Genomic DNA, 20,157 nt, shown 5'->3' with positions numbered 1-20,157 from the left:
ATATCAAACGAATCATTTTGATATTAGTAGCGGTTTTGAAGAAGAGGAAGGGCATTCTGGGTGGCTCTTGTTAAATACCTAGTCTTCTCTTCAGTATTTTGATTGCCCTGTGTCTTCTTGGAAGGGTCTCCAATTTTTCAAAATGTGTTGTAGGAGTGTTCTGAGTATGCGGATTGTCCATTATATCATTCAGAAGGTCACACTTGGATCATAGAAAAGCCAGGGAGGTGTTATTATGACCTGTGTTCTGGTATCATATTAGTAGTAATATGCAGTGAACAACACTTTGCTATCAGCAGGTATAGAAAGGCAGTCCTATTGTGTTTCTTCATTTATGAATAACTGATTAATAGGTTTGCAATTAAAAGATAAAACGTCTGATTTTATTAGATGAGTGACAGTATTTCAAAACCATGTAGATTATAGCCAACTTGAAGGAGGCATTGGAAACCACGAAAATGCAATAGGTCCTTCTAAATAAAACATGAAGTTCTGCACTCAATTTCCAACTTCTGTCTTACATGCATACTAGTACTTTAACCAACAAGATGTAAAAGATATTGTTGACATGACTGTCAATTCGATATCATAATTTGAAACTTGTATCTCAGGAAAGTCATTTACCTAAGGCAGATAAAAACATTAAGACACAATGTCAGTTAGGTTTGGAGTCTTTATTTTCAACCAAATGCTTAAAAATACAGACTACCAGGACATTTCTATTAACAGTTGAATTTATTGTGTGAATTCTCATAATTTAGTACTCTGAAGGAATAATTATGTTTACTTGAAAAAGTATGCTGGGTTTTTTGTTTGTAGGAAACTGCAGTGTAATTGTCCTAAGAACCCACCTCCTGAGAGTAGGTACCATGTTTCTAGCTTCAGTGGAGCAGGCCCTGGTTGGTCTACTTACCTCCTCTAAAGTGCATTAAACCTGATAAACACGGAAAAGATTCACTTTTCTATTTGCAAAAGCTGGAAATATATTTTGAAACATGGAACTCCTTTACCCCTCCTGCCTCTCAAAGCCCTAGCATCAAAATTCTATCAGCCCACATACAAAGTCGAGAAACTTACTCTGTCCTTATGGTACAAATCTTCAGGATAACCCCTTCTATTTAATGAAATGGAGAATTGAAGCCAGTATTTAGAGGCATGGATGGACAGACAATTAAATGAGTCACTCTTTCTGCCCCATTTATATTATTTGGATATTTGTCTCAATTCCTGAGAGTAGAGATGGTACTTGAGTAGATTACCTGACTCCAAATAGTTCTCCTGTCAGCTTATTTTTAGAGGCAGCAAATCAGTTGCAACAAATTGGTCAATTGTGACCTACTTCTATTTTTCTTGCTGGCTATTTATTCTCTTTCTTGTGGTGCCTCTCTGATGGAAGTTTCTCGGCCATTTTACCTAATAACAAACAATTTTTTAAAAAAATTTATTCCAAAAAGCACTGTAAAAAGGAAAAAGTGGTCCACTATATAAAGGTGTGATATATTCAGTAAGAGCCAAGTTATAAAGCTGGGAAGGAGAGAGGGGAGCACTTAGTCATTTAAATGGCCAAGTTAAACACAAGACACAATTAGGATATCTGAACCCTCAGGTGTTCATAAACCCATACCAGGGACCTCTGGAGAGGAGTGGTGGGAACCAGGGAGAAAGAGAGCCCCAGAAGTGCCTTGTTTAACTTGGCTGTCACAGTAGCTAACCCTTTGTAACTTGGCACATTTTGAAGTTATCACACTTGTGATTGACCTTTCCCCCATTTACCTTCTTTTGTACTTATGAAGGTTTATTTTATTTTATTTTTGAGTAGAGTAATTTATTTAGAAATATAATAGAGTGGCAAAACTTAGTCTGCAATTTAAAGAAGAAGTGTAAACTATAGAATTTGAATGTAAAGGCAATGGATTTGAAGCCCGAAACCTTTTGAAAGTAAGAAAACCTGTGTATTAGGCTGTATTCTCTAGTGGAAAAGCTCTAAAAATTGTAGGTGTTAGAAAAGCCACCTCAGGGAGCTTGTACTGGCCCTGAAACTTAATAGAAACATTAAACTCTCCAGTCCTTATTTAAACACATTTTTTTCTCTTATTTTCAAAGTCAAAATATATATACTTATGGGTAGACAGGTGAAGTATAACCAAAAAAAAAAGTGTTTCTCTTATATTTCATATGTTTCATTTCTTAAACAAAAAAAACTCATCAGTAAAGATTGAGTTTTGATTTTGGAAATGATGACATAATTAGAAAAAAAAGCCCCCAATTTTGTGTGTAAAGGTAATTGTTTTAAGACAGTGCAGTGCTTTGCTTTTAAAAATTGCAATATGGCTTTCCCTCAAAATTATTTTTAGATAGGTTGTGACTCCCTTTTTTCATGATTAGATTTTAACCTAAGGTAAGTTTTAAAAAAAATATGAAAAGATACATACACAAATTAGAGAGAGAGATATATCTTTTCATGATCGTACAGGCAAAATTACTAATTGGCACACAGAAATGTATGCTTTACTTTTGGACTTGTATGCTAAAAAGCCTGATTATTGGAAACACTGCAGAAGCTCAAACAGTGTTTGACATCCATACTCCTTCAGACACTTGCAAATGTTCTTCTATTCATCTATCAACCAGTGACTGTTTCTTCCCTCCACCACCTCTAAATTATACTGACTAGATGTTGAAGTCATTAAATTGATTATAGTCCAATCAGTAGACAATCCGACGTAAACAAAAACAGCAATTACAGTTGGCAAGGATCCCATGAGTGCTAGTCAAAGTTCCAGAACTGATGGTCCAGTGAGTCTCTTCCAAAACGCCGGTTTCATGATTTCAGCACTTCTGGCAGCATCTTTCTTAAAGTGAGGGCACACAAATTCATAAGATTCCACTTGGCCTTAAAAACAAAAACATCTGTTTGATGCATGAGTGGATTGTTGTCTTTTATTCATCCAGCCAAAAAAGGACAAAAAATAGGATACTGAACATAAAAGCATACATGTAAAAATGAAATTACAAAGGGATTTGAGATTAGCAAGCAGCCTTTTATAAAGCAAGCTGTTAATAATTTTTCTTTTTTGTTTTGCCAGAGTATTTCCATATCCTTTAAAAACCACTGTAGTTATTCTTACTGACAGCAGTGACGTCTAACAGTGATGACAGAATTTTTCAACTTTTTGCTTCTGGTAATTATACTTAGTTCTTTGTACTTGCTTATTTGGTCTAGTGCAAGACTTGTAGCATATTTGTAGGAGATTTCTTTTCACCTTAGAGGAACATTTGTACCTGCCTCCCTCTATTTTTAAAGGAGTCTGTTTGTGAGGGCTCGTTAGTCTGGTAAATTCTAGTTAAATACTTGTTGACATAAGTTGAAGCATATTATTAAGTATACTTGCTTGAGTTTTCATTTTGATGTAAAAGCATGTAATAAGAAGAAAGAGGTTTTGATAGTAGAAAAGAGTAGGTCTACTAAGGTCAATTAAGAATTTTATGAAGGGTCTCTTTTTCCTATTAATGTTTTTTATTAATTCATCTGTCAGGATTCACATTGCTGGTTTACTGTCATTAATTCTGTTGCCACAGAATACATTCCTCATGGCTGGATTTAATGGATACTATGTTCAGTTTTTCAGTTAATTTTAAGAGAGAAACTGATTTTAAGACTTGCAATATTTGTATATTTTAGCAGCTGTCTGCATCATTAAAAATGTAAATATTATCATTAAGTAAGATGGGAAAGAATGCTTTTGAATTGAATGAGATTTTGATACAAAGGCTGATATTCTACATCAAACCTGTAGCTAAGTATTTTCCCAGATGTATTTAATTTTTTTCTTCATTGACTCCTGTTGTGCTGTCAGAGGTTAAAGTTAGTTCTAGGGGTGGGGGAGATGCATGCAACTTTCTAATCCCATTTCAATTAAATCTGAAATGTTCCTGTTTTTTGTTCGGGGATTACATGGTGCTAGGATTGCATATACCTTGTTTGTTGTAATGAAAGCGTACTTGTCTGATTTAAAATATGTTCTGCAACAGTGTTACTACAAAGCAATTAAAACTTAAACATTAAAGTTAACATTAGTAAATTTAAATAGCTCTGTTATAGTATTAATCAAATAGTGTAAGGAAAGCTTTTAAATGGTTTAAATAATTATGCAACTCCTGGCATAAAAAGCCTGACACAAGATAAATCTTTGAAAACTAAGTAGAATCGCGGCTTTTTTTTTTTTTAATAAAAAACTTTAATTTTAGGCACCTTGGGCTTTTAGCATGCATCACATTCCACCTCTAGTATAAGTAATTATGCCAGTTTAGTAATTATTAGAGATGAAAGAAATTCAGTAAGATATGAATTCTTTAAAACTTCAGTAGCTTCAGTTTTAGCAGGGATAATGATCAAGCAGCAGTTATCCTGCTGCCTGGGGACCCTGCCACAGCTACAAGCACTGGGCTGATCTTGTGGGTATCATTATTATGGCAGCACATACTATAGTTAGTGTTTCTACTCTAGTTGTCAGATTGCAGAGGTTTATAATTTGGTCATTAAACAAATTTAGATTCCAATATGACTGTGTAAAAACTCCCCTTTCTTAGAACATTTTTTTTTAAAAAGATAAGTTTAAAAATTATTATTTTGGGGCAGCATCTCTTTTCATTCTATGGGATAGTAAATGCTTTGAAAAATCCTGAAAAGAACAGAAATGTGTATGTCTGTCATTTTTATGTGTATATGTGTTAGGTACGTGTTCATTTTGAATCTTATTTTTAAATAAAGATGATTTGGTTTGGAAAGCATATATACTATTCCCGCATGATCATAGCTCTCCCAATCTGAGCAAGGTCAAGTGATTGACATTCAGAATATTTGTTTTCATAATAGTGCAGTTTGTTGGATTTATATTTCGATATTTTGGTTATGATAATTTTTTTATATGTGAAACCCAAGAGTTTAAGTCCCTCAGTTATCACAACATAGTGTGAGACACACACATACATAATCTATATACACAGAAACATACTCTAAACCTTCTATAGGAAATACACTTTGTTTAGTAAGTCCGTATAAGTGTTAATAATGTTTTAAGGGAAAAATTGGATTTTTTTCCAATTCAAATTGGTGTCATTTAAAGAATAAGATTTCCTTTTTGAAATTAAAATCAGCGTATCATTGAGTCTCATTGTTTCACTGATTTTATTACCTTCTCTTTCCATCTTATGTTTGGCTTTTTCTCAAAATTTATTATCCCATCAGTATACTGTGAGGGATATGATATGTCAAGATGGAAACTTATTTACCTGATAGGGACAAAATCCTCATTGATTACAGACAGTTCCATATATTCATACAAAATACATTTGTTGAAACCTGTAGTGAGGTGAACAGTCCACACAGTAAACTATAACTTGCTATATTATAGGAGTTTCTGTGACTTGGAATCTAAAAAATATCACTGTGCTTTAAACTTTATATTGACTTCAAGAAACAATTTCCAGCATTTCATACATGTTCTTAACTAATATTCTTATCTCTCACAATAGAGCCAGATTAGGTCCAGTTAGTGCTTGAATAAGAATACATATTAATTGCTTTCAGCATTCCTAATGATTTAGGTTGTCCTAGTTGTGTTAAGTTTGTCAGACATATGCTTTTTATCACCACTATCAGCACCTTTTGTCTTTCATTGATTACTTTTATACATTAAGAAAAGGAAGGCCGGGCGCGGTGGCTCACGCCTGTAATCCCAGCACTTTGGGAGGCCGAGGCGGGCGGATCACGAGGTCAGGAGATTGAGATCATCTCGGCTAACACGGTGAAACCCCGTCTCTACTAAAAATTCAAAAAATTAGCCAGGCGTGGTGGCGGGCGCTTGTAGTCCCAGCTACTGGGGAGGCTGAGGCAGGAGAATGGCGTGAACCTGGGAGGCGGAGCTTGCAGTGAGCCAAGATGGCGCCAATGCACCCCAGCCTTCAGCCTGGGCGACACAGCGACACTCCGTCTCAAAGAAAAAAAAAAGAAAAGAAAAGGAAAAAGGCTGTAAAGTCTTCACAAACATTGCTCTACCAAGTACTAATGAAGCCAAAACAGAATCATTGCTTGAATGCTGATGTATGGAGTCTGAAGTTCCTATACGTAGAGGGGTTTGGGGTTGTCAGTGTGCAACTTGCAAAGTTGCATGATGTTTTGCAGACGTGAGGCAAAGGTTAAGAAGAACTGTGGGCTCAAGGGAGTGCATATTAATTCCTGGAAAGAGTTGAAAATAAAAACAAACAATTAATTACGGTCATAAGTATTGTGACTTGGATACTAGTGCTTGTAAGGAAATGGTTGCAGAGCAGGAAGAGCACGGGAGCATACTCTGATTTACCGTGTGTTTTGGCAAGCCATTTACCCTCTGTACTCTAGGATTTAGACTTTCTGTCACTAAAATGAGGAAGCTTATTCATCATTTAACAAGTTTTGGGGGTTTTTGTTTTGTTGTGTTTTGGTTTTTGATGCCTGTCTTATCCCAGGCACTGTGCTAGGTTCTGAGGATTCAGCTGTGAACCAAACAGATATATAAGCCTTGCTCTTATGGAGCTTATAGTCTAGAAAACTGGATGAGAGTCTACATACTTTCCATTGCTTTTTAGTTTTTGGAAGAAAGCTCTACAGGTGAGAAGGACATACATGTGTATGGTATGTTAACTTTTTCTGTGAGTTGGGTCAGATGAAGCAGTTAGACAAAATGAGTCTCAAAAACATTTTTGGCACCGAAAGTTTGATGAGCTATACTTTTTAAGAATTGCTAGCTTTGTTTTCTCGTATAATCTAAAGGGAAATATGTCCACTTGAACTGAAACAACTAAACACAATATATAGAACTTTTACTTCCCACTCTTTTGGACTTAGGTCATTGATGTTGCAATATCTTTTACCCCTCCTAAAAGTTCTGGATAACATTTTTGAAAGTTAATCGTGCAATGGTGAAGCTAATTAATTTTCTAAATTGTTTAAAGAATTTAAGGCATCCTTTAAGATAATTGGAGGTTCTTGGAGAATGTGTATGATGTTGATATTAAAAAACAGCAAAACTAAACTTCAGTTAGGAATCCCTGCTATAGAAAATTGAGGTGAAAGAAGTCGCAAGGAACTTATTCCATTAAATGTGCAGGCGTAGAACACTAGGGAATGCAGCAGGTTGGTACTAAAAAGTCCATAGTGTGCAGGTTTGACTATTTTTCCCCTGAGAGATAGGTGAATGCTTCGAAATAAACTTTTACTGAGTCATGGATCTTAAGTGAGACAATTTAAGGATAATGATATTGGGTGTCTTGATGGTCTTCATGTTCAAAGATGTGAGCACTGGAATGAATGGTGATGGTGGAGTGTAACTGACCGAAGAAAAAGATGATCAACATGAAATCCCTTTTGCCTCCTCCAACATCATATAGGTCATTTACATAACTGTTGCATCATTATACCAAATTTTTAATCTTCAAAATAAAACCATTACAAGATAATAACACCATTTTATAGCTCCTGTTAAATGTAACTGTTTTTTATCCTTGCTGATTTGCATATTTAAAACCCAGTATGAGTGTGATGGGCTGGCAGACCTCTATGGTGGCTTTTTAGCTCTGTCTTTGTCCCTGTGTCCCTAGGCTAGGAGAGTCCTTAGCCAGTTGCCTGCCCTATACTAAGTGCTCAATAAACTTCAGTGGAATCAGTATCACTTCATTTCCTAACAGTCAAAAAAAGGGTCTCAGTGACTTCTGAGTTCCCTTGTAGCTCCAACATCCTAGAATTCTTACATTGAGAAATTGTGATTCTTGCAAGTTGATCAATAATTCATATTAATGGGGCAAACATAATTTCAAATTGTGAACTTGACTGAGTTGTAGCTGATGGAACAAAATCAAAGACTGGCCAAAATTTCCAAACGCAGTTTGGACAGCCTTGCTTTCCACTGTGATTTCTTATCAAGACCCCCCATTTACCTTTGGCCGTCCAAAACATTTGAGCCAAGGTGAAAGTGTGTTGTTTGATTTTGTTATTTATTTATTTATTTATTTATTTATTATTATTATTTTTTTGAGATGGAATGTCACTCTGTCACCCAGGCTGGAGTGTAGTGGTGCTATCTTGGCTCCCTACAACCTCCACTTCCTGGGTTCAAGCAATCCTCTCACCTCAGCCTTCCTAGTAGCTGAGACTATAGGTGTGCACCATCACGCTTGGCTAATTTTTGTATTTTTAGTAGAGATGGGGTTTCATCATGTTGGCTAGGCTAGTCTCAAACTCTTCACCTCAAGTAATCCACACACCTTGGCCTCCCAAAGTGCTGGGATTACAGGCTGAGCCACCACAACCTGCCAAAGTGTGTTACTTTAAAGACAGCATTTTAATTTAGTTTGACTAGCCACCTTCAATTCATGTTCATCTATTTGCCCAAATGCTGGTATTCTTTTCATGCAGCAGCATGTCCCAAACCTTTAGTGATGTCCATGGCTTCACTTTGAATCTCTTCTAGGCTTAGATTGTGGATTTTCAAGTCGGTGTTGTAATGATAAAGGCTTGAATATTGTTTTCATCTCACATCTTGTGAGAGGCTTTTTCCGACCCACCTAACTTAAAGTGACCCATCTCTGTTATTCCCGTATACCCCATATGTCAAAGAAACTGTGGCACTTCATTTCCTGGTTTCTCTGTAAGCCTTTTGAGAACAGTTTGGTGTCCCTTTTCTTTGAATCTCCGTAACCTACAATGTAGACAAACAAATGTAGACACACAAACAAATGCATTAATTCAGCCAGTTGATTAATTAACAAATATTTACTGTGTTTTACCAGTCGTTTAGCAGTCTAAGAGTGCTAGCAGTTGAGAATGTTATGAGGAGACATATTGTCTATATCCTGGTAGAGTTATGATCAAGCAGTGGAAACATATTAAATAAACAAGATGCTAGTAATTTCCATTCCTGTGAAGGGACAGCACCGATGTTAATGAGACTGTTAAACAGCGATATCAGTGAGGTCAGGGAAGGATTCTGGAGGAAGCGCTTTCAAGCAAATCCTGAAGTTTCATATGTTTTCGAATGAAAGATACTGAACATGGTCATGCATTCTAAAGGATTTTTTATTGAGCACCAAGTATGTGTTAGGTTCTAGGGAGACAATATGGAACCAGTCAGACCCAGTTGCTCATGGGTTACATGGAACTAACAGTCTATGAAGACGTATTATATGCCTCTTTGTGTCTCTCATAATGTTAACTTTAGATTTTACTTAGTTTTACAACAATAGTGTTCTTTCAGTTCACATAAACGGTATTCCTTTTGTATCATTGGCACGTGGCTAACTTCTGTGCAAGTTCTGGCCATATTTTAATTGTGGGCCTGGTTTTCCCATTCTAAGTAAACTACCTACAGCTACATTCATTGAGTTTTCCATTACCTAAGTCTATTAACTTTCAAATATCTGGGTTTGTTTTAATCCTTATAATGCTCTCTAAATACTTGATCAACTCACTCATTCTGGAATTGTGAGACAATTTAACAACTGTTCTCTATTTTATCTCTTAGATATTTAGGAAAATATATGTTAGTCATCTAATTATGTTTCTGCTTATGATCTTTGCAAATTCTTAGCACAATTTTCACATCAAGGAGCTTAGTAAATACTAAACTGTGATAGTGCATCGACAATTCATTAGTATATTCTGTAATTAAAAAGAAAATGCCTGGGCGCAATTGCTCACGCCTGTAATCCTAGCATTTTGGGAGACCGAGCCGGGGGGATCGCCTGAGCTCAGGAGTTCGAGACAGGCCTGGGCAACATGGTGAATCCCCATCTTTACCAAAATATAAGAAATTAGCCGGCGTGGTGGCACATGCCTGTGGCCCCAGCTACTCGGGAGGCTGAGGTGGGAAGATCACTTGAGCCTGGGAGGTGGAGGTTGCAGTGAGCCAAGATCACGCCACTGCACTCCAACCTGGGTGACAGAGTGAGACCCCATCTCAAAACTTAAAAAAAAGAAAAAAAATGTAGAAAAACTGTGAAAGATTATGAAAACAGTAATATGTCTACTAGCACTTTTTTCCACTTTCAACTCACATTTCCTATGCCTTTTCTGTTGTCTTTATTCTTAATTGTAGTTTTCACACACACACACACACACACACACACACACACACACACACACACACAAGTCTGTGAGAGGTTGTTTGAATTCAACCCTTAACCATCCGTGTAATTCTCCAAGATAGGTCAGAGTGAGATGCATCGGTACTCTGGACGGCCGATTATATGTTGCCCCTTCCAACTATTCTTTAAATATCTGTTCCGTGGTTAGACAGAGACAGTGAGTATAGCTAGCTGGGCTAATGTACCCAGGGAGCTAACTGGGCCAATCTTAAATTGCGATGTATATATGTGAGTGTTTTTTCTTTTCCCCAAACAAAAGTGGGAGATCTCTATGTTGTCCTCTTTCCTAAATATATTTCCTAGCAGCCCTTCCATATAAGCACTTATGATCTCTCCCCTTTATTCTAATGACTCTACACTATCCATTGTATGATGGGCTGTTGTTTAGTCCATCCGCAGCTGCTGGTCATTAGGGTGTTTCTTTTTAGTTACTTACCTGTGTTACAGTAAGCACGCATACATTCATGCTGATATGTATGATTTTATATACATGGGATCAATTCCTAAAAATGGAATTGCTGGTTAAAGATAATGTGCATTTAAAATTTTAATGGATACTGCCAGTGTGCCCTCCAAAGAAGTAAGACCAATTCACGCTGCAGTTGGCAGCAGGGTTAGAGAGTGCCTGTGTTTAAATACTTCATCCTTACTAATGCGACTTGTGAAAAAACAAACTGGTATTTAATTGACATTTTAATTAGCATTGCTGTAATTATGAGGTAGATTGAGCATCATTTCGATTGTTTATAAACTATTTGTATTTATTTTTCTGTGAATTGCCTTTTTATTTCCTTGGGTTTTTTATCTTCTGGTTTGAAAGAGCAGCTCATATTATTAAGAAAATTAGCTCTTTGCCTGACTTATGTGTTGCAAATATTTTCCCCAGTTTGCCTTTTGACTTTGTGGGTGGTAGTTTTTTCTCTTTTGCCATACAGAACTTCCAAATTTTTATTTTTGGTATTGTCAGTACTTTCCCTTGTAACTAATAGATCTTGTGTCTGACATATTATAGAAAGGATTTTTTTCCTAACCTTTCTTTTCGTTCTGTGTTCCCTATTACACTGGCTGCAGTGTCTTGTTCCCCCACCTCCATCTCTGTGTCCCCAACCTTGCAGAATATTTCTGGGAATATAGTAGGTGCTTAGCAAACATTTATTAAATGGGGGAAGTATAGTGTAGTGGTTAAGAACATGGGTGTTAAACTAGACTCTCTGGGTTGAAATTCTAATCTGATTGACCTTGGGCAAGTTATTAAATCACCTTGTACTACAGTTTCTCCATCTGTAAATGAGGGTCCTACTAGTACCTAATTCAAAGAGCTCTTGTGAGAATTAAGAGTTAATTAGTGTAAGCTCTTAGAATAGTGTCTGGTAGATATGAAGTGCCTGGTAAATGTTTCTTTTTACTCTCAAAGGTTTTCTCACTTTTGTACACCCCATAGCATACAACTCTCTTCTATTCTAGAAAGTTCCTTCTTGCTGTGGTTGAAGATTGGGAATTTTTACGTACCTGTGTGGTAGCACATAGCCCTTTCTGAAGCCTGTTTCAGGGGGGCTAGAGGGATTCTCACAAAATCTTTGCTGAGTTCAGTCTGCCACGACAGGCGCCTTCACCCTGGCCAATGCAGTGATCCAGTCCAAAATCTAACTTTGCTTTGCCAATGTAGATAGAATTAAGAAAGAAAAATTCCTGCAGAAATTCCAATTAAAAGATAATGGAAGCATAAAGTGAAGCTAATTAATTTTAGCACGTCTGCCATCTTTTTTTGGTAAGTCGGGTTGGTGTCTTTTAGGTTCTTTGCAAAAGGGCCAGTGCTAATTTACAAAGGTAGTCTAATTGTTCTTGGGAGAGGAACTGGAGACAAGTAATTCACATATCATTATGAAAGTTTAATCATAGCAGATTTATTAATAATCCTTAAATTAAAAAGATAAATCTGGGCTTGGGTTTACAAAAGAATTAGTGGAACGAGGGGATGATTTTCTGCATCACCTCAGTCATCAGTAAATTTGTCTACATGCATTTTCTTCTTGGCTTCAGAGAGAGATTCTGTGTTGTCTAGAAACACATGTGGGTATAGAGATTGAATGTGGAAGGAAAATACAGGAATGGTCTGCTGACTGGCGGTTAACTCCCATCCATGTCTGGCTGTGTCTAGTCAGTGCTTTGATTTTATTTGAGACCTTATTTTGGGGCAGATTGACATTGCTTTCCTCTTGGTTTCTTCTTTATTCTTTCTGCAGTAAATCCTAACTCTTCAGGTTGCTTTAATTTCCCCTTAACTTCCCTTGCTTGTTCAATCACAAGTCTTACTCTCTCTCTTCAGTTCATGAAATCACCCGGGCCCCACTTCCAGATTGCTTGACTCTGCTGGCCCTTTGGGCTTTAGAAGCCCAGCCTCTGTCCGCGCTCACTGGTTGACCTTGGCATTCGCTTGTCCGGTGACACTCTTCGTAGACACTATCTTTTCTTTTAACTTTAACTAAGTGTAAACTGTCATGAAGTTGTCTTTCTATACCGACAAAGTCTAAACCCTTAATATATCCAATCACATGACTTTCAAATAGCCATTTATACTTTTTGCTTCAACCTTAATGCTAAATGAAGTGAGAGAAATAGTAATGAAAATCAGAGTGGGGAGAGCCAAGAGGATTGAGAGAGGCCACTTTTAATGAGTGGAATATCTTTAAATGATAGAAGGTGACAAAGGAAATTTCACTTTGAGATCACTTAATATAGATATTCTGGAAAACACTTTTAAAAGGGTATTGGGTGCGGGTGCTAGTTTGGTTTCCTGAAAGGTCAACCAGGGCTGGGGATGGACATCTCGTTAGGCGAGGTACAGAGTGTTTTGAGGACAGGAGAGGATACAGATGATGAGAGTTTAGAGCAGGGAAGACCCTAGAGATGACCCACTTGCTGTCTCCAAGACCCAAAGACCTTAAGTTACGTATTCCAGGTCACACTATGACTTCGTGACAGACTAGGGAGGAGAGTCTCAGTCTCTTGATTTATAATTCTAGGAATTACCTTTCATGGCTATACACATTTTAGGTGATGGGAGGAAAAGTGACTTTTCCAACCCTCTCAGACTTTTTCTGAAAGCCAAAATTACAGGCTCACTGAACTGAGAGCATCACCTTCCTTATTCTATTCTGAGCAGTGGAATGTCTTAGTGCTTTGGTCCTGTGTGCACAATCGGCATGTCACAATAAGTAGACACAAGGGACCCGCTGCCTGGTGGACCTGCGTTTGAATCCTGCATGCTATTAACAAGCTACATGTTATTGAATCTTACTAAACCTCAGTTTTCTTACCAGTAAAATGTTAGGAATATACCTTGCAGGACTGTCATATTAAGAAACAAACATAAGGTGCTTAATGGATGTCTGGCTCTTAGCAAATCACTAACTGGTAATAGCTTTTTATTCTGGATGAAGTTCTCTGGGAAGCTGGGGAGGCCTGCATGTTTTATCCTCTTTATGTTTACCTCGTCTGCAAAGTCTTTAGGGGTGGCACTCAGTATTGTGGCTGCTTTGCCTCTTTGTGTAGAGAAGAAAATATTTCCCCTTCTGGAGAAAGCCTAAGAGGAATTGTGTGAACTTTTATATTCAACTCTTAGTAACCATTCTCTACAATGAAAGGTGGGTAATGGAGCTGGAGGAGAGTTAAGTTCACCATTTTTGACAAATACCTTATGTGTGGGCACCTGTTTAATGTTTCAAAAGACACTGTGTCTTCCTTTGGCTTTAAATGTATCCTTTGTCAGTTATCATTGCTCTCATTTTATAGGTGAGAAAACTGAGTCACATACACTGGGCCCATCCAGTTAGTATGGCTGAAGCAGAAAAAGAACTTGAAAGTGGGCGGTATTTCATCCCATACTTTTCAAATGAAGAAGCCAAGACTCGTCATAAACCAAATCAAGATGTAGAAATAATTAATCCTCTGGCCACCAGATCTCTCCTCTGATGTTCCTTTTGACTTTAGGCATTTAGATCTGAGTTCCCTCTCCTTCTCTACTCCCCTGCCCCTAAGAGAAAGTTACTTCTCCAAGAAAAAGTATGATAGAGAGCATTAAAAGCAGCGGAATCCTCACAAATCTCTAATTGTATAATTAAAGGCCTTGTCTTCTGATTAAAAAAAAATTGAATGCCTCTGGAAGCTGATCTGGGAGATATTTTAGTGGTGGTGGCAAGGGGGTGCTGGAGTGTTTTTTTCGTTGCTGGTGAAGTCTCAGAACTACTGCCTCGTAGAGGTTGAGTAGACTTTCAAAGGTCTTTCTTCTCCGTGCTCTTACTCAAAGGTCGGAGATTTGCTTGGGTGGAGCCCACCAGCTTGACTTCTGGGAAGAAGTGAGTGATGGTTTTGCCTGCAAAAACTATAGCAGTGCACCTGGCTTTGGGCTGACTAGCCCCTGGTAATACTGCACTGGCTGTATTAAACACACCGTGAAGCAGATAGAGGAGAAACAAATTCATATTTCCCACTGGCAGATTAAGGCACTTTACCATCCTGAAGCTATCCCTGTTTTCCTTCATTTGAAATATATTACATTTGATACAGTTTTTCTTCATGGCTGTGAAAGATGGACATACCCATTGCAGGGATAGGTTGTCCCAAGGACTGGTGTGGCATTGATACCCTCTGTGGAAGTGATTGGGCATGACCTGTCACTGTTTCTGAAAAAATTACTCCAATTCTGACATCCTAGAGATGGTATTTCAGAGACAGGATGTACTTTTTTTTGGGTAGTGTTGGCTAAATGTAAGGTTTCAAATGTGTTGGATTTTAAAAAACTACAAACAGCAACAGCGGAATTGACCAGATTATTTTCCTTATTATTCTCTTTTAAAAATAAGATGAGCCCTGACCCTTCTGCCTACCCTCTTGAGAATATGCTCCCTCCCCGTATATATTTACATATATATATGTGTGTGTATATATATATATATATAGAGAGAGAGAGAGAGAGAGAGAGAGAGAGAGTGTCCTTATTAAACCACATGCTTATTAAACTACATAGTAAAAAAGCAAAACAAATAAATATAGGTGTTTATTTATCAGCCATTTCCTCCTATGTGTGATTGATTTAGTTGATATTATTTTATGCATATTTGGAGATTATCTGGAAGTAATCATTTGAAAATACGTTTACATATAGCATTATATGATAAAATATATGCTATATACTCTAGTATATATGTATATATACGTATGTATAGATTTGTGTATGTATGTGCTACATTATATACATAAATACTATACAAATATATAATATGTGGTCACATTATCCTGACAAGTCGAGATTGAGACAATATAAGTGGGAACACATTTCCACAAACAACTATTAATTTATAGTTAACTATGATAACGGCGTACACGTTCACTTTTAGTTCTATCTGGGTAGCTCTGTCAATTGTGTATTGATTATGCTAATGGCACTCATGTCTTTATTACTTGGCTGCAGATACGTGCAGATTGAATGCACATTTGGTGAGGTGGTCATTCTGTAGGAAAAAGTACGTTTTTAAAACCTGGCTTTTGGAGAGATTGTGTTAAAACTAAAGAAAAACATTAGACTCATATGGACACCTAAGGAATTATTTTGTGTCCTAGGAAATGAAAAGTGCAGTTAAAAAATTTAAAACAAATGATCCCCTTATATTATCTTTGTTTCAAATTCGTTAAGGAAAGTGTTACAGAAATGGAACTAAATCAATAATGATCTATTTTTATAGTTTATTTTTGGTTGTGTGGCTTTTCTTGTTTTGTTTATCAGGATGAAGGAACCTTCGACATTTAGGGTTGTATGTGTTTTAAAATTTATTAGACCAACTAGGGGAAGACACAATGAATTCCTTTTTTTCAATTATACATAAATTTTCTTGTAGTTTATAATAGCTCATAAGGTATAAATCACAGCCTCTTTTCTTTTTTTTGCTCTGATCTTTCATTATACAAATTTGTGCCTTATGTTATAGGATTTTTCTTTTTTTAAAATTTCTCTTTTCCCGAGTCATCACGTTACCAAGGCAGTTGTTTTGAAAATGCTTTCTTATCTTCCTAAGTGGGATCATTTCTTACAAATGTGGACTTTCCACTTGTGTGTTAGCTAGAAAAGAAAAGAAAAAAATCTGTTTTCATTTGTTTTCAAATTATTTTTCTCTTTATTTTAATGGCAGTTTGATTCCCAGTTTGACAACCATTTGGAGCTGCTGAAGGGGAAAAAGAAAGGAAAAACCCAACATTTTTTCATGTTCCTGGGTGAAGTAAATCTGTTTAGTGGAATATTAAATGCCCAAAATGTTTTGATTAATTTTGACAAACTTTAGACAAATCCAATTGTCCTTGTCTTTCACGTATATGATTGCAGTTAAGGAGAGGAATTTCCTAAATTAAAAAAAAAAAAAAAAGAAAAAAGCAAGTCCAAAGTCACTAGTAAAGAGAATTGAGTGATAATATTGTATTGATTTTTGTGAATGAGGTTGGGGTTTACCTTCTCAAAATGTGAAAGTGAGTATTGCTACATTGCAGCAAGCCAGTGTTTCCTGATTCAAACAAAACACTTTCCCCCTAAGCTAATGCCTCAGCAATTGTTGAGATAGTTAACTTTAGGTGTCCAATTCAGAAATGTTGCAATTTGATTTGCACTGTCTAAAATGGCTGAAAAAATTCAAACAGTTGGTGTAAGTATTAGTATGATATCGTTAATACAAAGGCATTTAGCCGCAGATTTTTCTTTGCTTGGGGAAACTAATGCTTTCTAGCTGTGCTACTAAGACTACATAGACTTATTTAGTAAAGAGGAGCCAAATTCTTTCGCAAATGTCCAAATGTCTAAATCCTAGGTTCAAAAATTGGTTTTATTTCTTACTGTAGCTGTCTTGTCTGAGAAGCGGTTTTCAGTATATCTGGTCATTATGTACTAAAGACTACACATAAATGTTTTCAAATAATTTGTTTTCCTCCAGAGTGGATTTTTTTTTAGCAGTTTTAAAGTTGCTTTACTATCGAGAAATTAGTGCTTGATTAGCTGGATATTAAAAATATTTGTGTGTAGTATCTTTCTTATGTAAAATGGAAGAAGGGAGTCCTTGAGGCTTGGTTTAAGATTGAGCATGGAACTACAGAAGCTGGTTTTGTTTCTTTTTGCAGGAAGTTACAGACTATATGAGATTCAAATGTGTCATTGTTGAATCTGAAGGCATCAGGGTAGTTGGAAGAGTGAGGCATTGCAAATCTGGCAAGAAGAAAGGCTCATGCCAAAGCAAAACAAAATAAAAACAACAAGGTTACAAAAAGACACTGGGTATTTTACTTTAAGCCCTTCATCTAGAAAAAGCTTCAGCAGGGTACTTTTTTCTTTCTTTATTAGCGTAGGTGATTTTGAGTTCGTGTACCCATTTTACCCTTGTGTCATCTCTTTCCCCTGCTGCCCTGTCACGTTCTTTGTGGTTTCTTACCATATTTTCTTTTAGGAGAAGGCTGTGTGCACCTTTTAAAACAAGCATTTTAAATTTATTGGGGTTTTATGTTATTAAAAGTAGTAGTCTGGTGTTTTGACTTTGTCTGATGAAAAGAATCATGAACTCCAAGTAAAATCGTGTTAACTTACTTAAACTAATGGTTAATGATATATTTAAAGAAGAAATAAGAAAGAGATATTAGAATCAATGTCTCTTTTGGTTTTCAGTTTAATTTTATACTTATTCTTCTTTGGCATTGTGTGTGCTTAAAATAAAGCTAAAGTTAAAGGAGTCTTACCAAAGATCCTTGAAGTCCTGAGAAGTGTCTTTGGGGCCCCTGGAAACCTCTGGTACTAGGTTAAAAAGTTAGCTGGTGGCTGGGTACAGTGGCTCACGCCTGTAATCCCAGCACTTTGGGTGGCTGAGGCAGGCGGATCGTGAGGTGAAGAGATCGAGACCATCCTGGCCAACATGGTGAAACCCTGTCTCTACTAAAAAAAATATAAAAATTAGCTGGGCGTGGTGGTGCGGGCCTGTAATCCCAGCTACTTGAGAGGCTGAGGCAGGAGAATCGCTTGAACCTGGGAGGCAGAAGTTGCAGTGAGCTGAGATTGCACCACTGCAAATCCAGCCTGGTGACAGAGTGAGACTCTGTCTCAAAAAAAAAAAAAAAAAAAAAAAGAAGAGTTAGGTGGTGTGATTTTTCTACCCAGTTTTTCTCCAGCTTTGGCACTTCTTTGTCACTATTTAGGTAAGTGAGAATATGGGTAAAAGACAAAACCTGGATGTGACGATAGTGAGAAAAGCATGCTCCTGTCTAGGAATGGCTCCACCAAGCCTGGTGCCTGGCAAACACTGAGACAGCTCTCCACTTTCCTCTCCTCACCATCCATCCAGATCCTGTTTCCATAGTGGCTCCCAGAACCATTATTTCCTTTCCGCCATTGACTTAGTTTTCACTTTCTACTTACTTCCTGGTTTACCTTGTAGCCTCTGGATTGGTCGCTTTGTTTCCAGGTCTGATCTTTGTCCATGCCATCCTCTCAGTTACCAGTGGAGCATCTTTGTAAAATGTCAATCAGATCATTCACTCCCCTACTTAAAATCCATCAGTGATTTCTCATAGCAGTGAGTTTAATATCTAGACATTTCGCTCACAGGAGTTCCTTCGTGCTCTAGCTGCTTTTCCAGCCTGGTCTCTGCCGCTGCCTTACTGTCTGTCTGGTCTATCCCCCCCACGCCCCCACCCCCCCATTTGAATAGCAACACAGGTACTTGCATTTCTTTGAAGTCATCATGTTGTTTTACGTATCTGTGGCCTTACCTATGTTTCTATTGCCTGGAGAGCTGTGTTCTTGTTCCCAGTGCTATGTGGCCTTCAAAATGTAGCCCAAGTTGCTCTTCTTGGGGTAAAATTTCCCTGCCCCGATTTAGATGCCCCTCCATCTGAGTATTTATCCCTCTTGCTGTAGTCGTTGACTTACTCTTCTCTCTCTCTGCTTGTGCCAGTCAGGCCTTCTCATGAAATAACATATGCAGAAAAGTGATAAGTTTCAAATGGCAAACTTGGGTAAATGGACAAAACCACTCAAGGCCAGGGAAGACAGACTTGCAGTTTCCAGTCACCCCAAGCTGTGTCTGGTCACCTTGAGGATCAGTATCCCAAAACACTTGAACTTGCTTTTGACCCACCAGTTGGGAAGCGGCAGCAAATTGCAAACTTCTTGGGACAGGAATTTAGATGTTGTATCTCCAGGGCTTTGATCAACTGGCTGTTAACCACATAGGTGCTTAAGAAATGTTTGCTTACTGAAGTTGTGACAAGGCAGCCATAGAAATTCATTGTGAAGTTAAATGACTTTAAGGTAGGAATATGTTAGTAACTACTACTAACATAGTTAGTTACAAACTACTCTTTGTATTAAAGTTGGAGTACTGAAGTTGCTTTCTTCCGTTGTGTCTTTCTTTTACCAAATTTCATGTTAAAGACAAAGGGGGAATAGGCCAGCGCGATGGCTTACGCCTGTAATCCCAGCACTTTGGGAGGCTGAGGCTGGTGGATCACAAGGTCAGAAGATCAAGACCATCCTGGCTAACACAGTGAAACCTGGTCTCTACTAAAAATACAAAAAATTAGCCAGGCACGGTGGCATGTGCCTGTAATCCCAGCTACTCAGGAGGCTGAGGCAGGAGAATCGCTTGAACCCGGGAGGTGGAGGTTGCAGTGAGCCAAGATCACGCCACTGCACTCCGGCCTGAGCCAAAGAGCGAGAATCCGCCTCAAAAAATAAAAAAAAAATTAAAAAAATAAGATAAAGGGGGAATAATGGAAGAAAGAAACTTGGGTATATCTTTCTGATTGGAAGAGAAGAAACTTTTCATTTTGTTGCAAAGTGTGAAAGTGAATGCGTGTTTGTTTGTGTGTGTGTGTGTGTGTGTGTGTGTGTTTTACCTCCCCTAAGGCTAATTTCCTCCCATTCAGCATCCTCCTTCAAGGAATTTCACTGTA

The 20,157-nt window shown here is 37.5% G+C and overlaps 1 protein-coding gene across 11 annotated transcripts in view; it reads left to right on the top strand.

Annotated features, from left to right (window-relative positions):
* ZNF521 (zinc finger protein 521) overlaps window positions 1–20,157 on the top strand; it is a 344,704-nt gene that overhangs the window by 3,722 nt on the left and 320,825 nt on the right. Inside the window, exon 1 of one of the 11 annotated variants that reach the window (XM_063716867.1) lies at window positions 1–3,182. This exon is cut by the window's left edge and continues 1,294 nt beyond it. The exons of the other annotated variants lie outside the window; for them this stretch is intronic. The gene's annotated coding sequence lies outside the window, so the exon portion shown is untranslated. The remainder of the gene's footprint in view (window positions 3,183–20,157) is intronic. 11 annotated transcript variants of the gene reach the window in all.

This window comes from Pongo abelii, chromosome 17 (assembly GCF_028885655.2).
Source record: "Pongo abelii isolate AG06213 chromosome 17, NHGRI_mPonAbe1-v2.0_pri, whole genome shotgun sequence".
Taxonomy (NCBI): Eukaryota; Metazoa; Chordata; class Mammalia; order Primates; family Hominidae; genus Pongo; species Pongo abelii.
The sequence above is the reverse complement of the archived record's forward strand: the minus strand, read 5'-3'. Positions and strand labels throughout refer to the sequence as shown.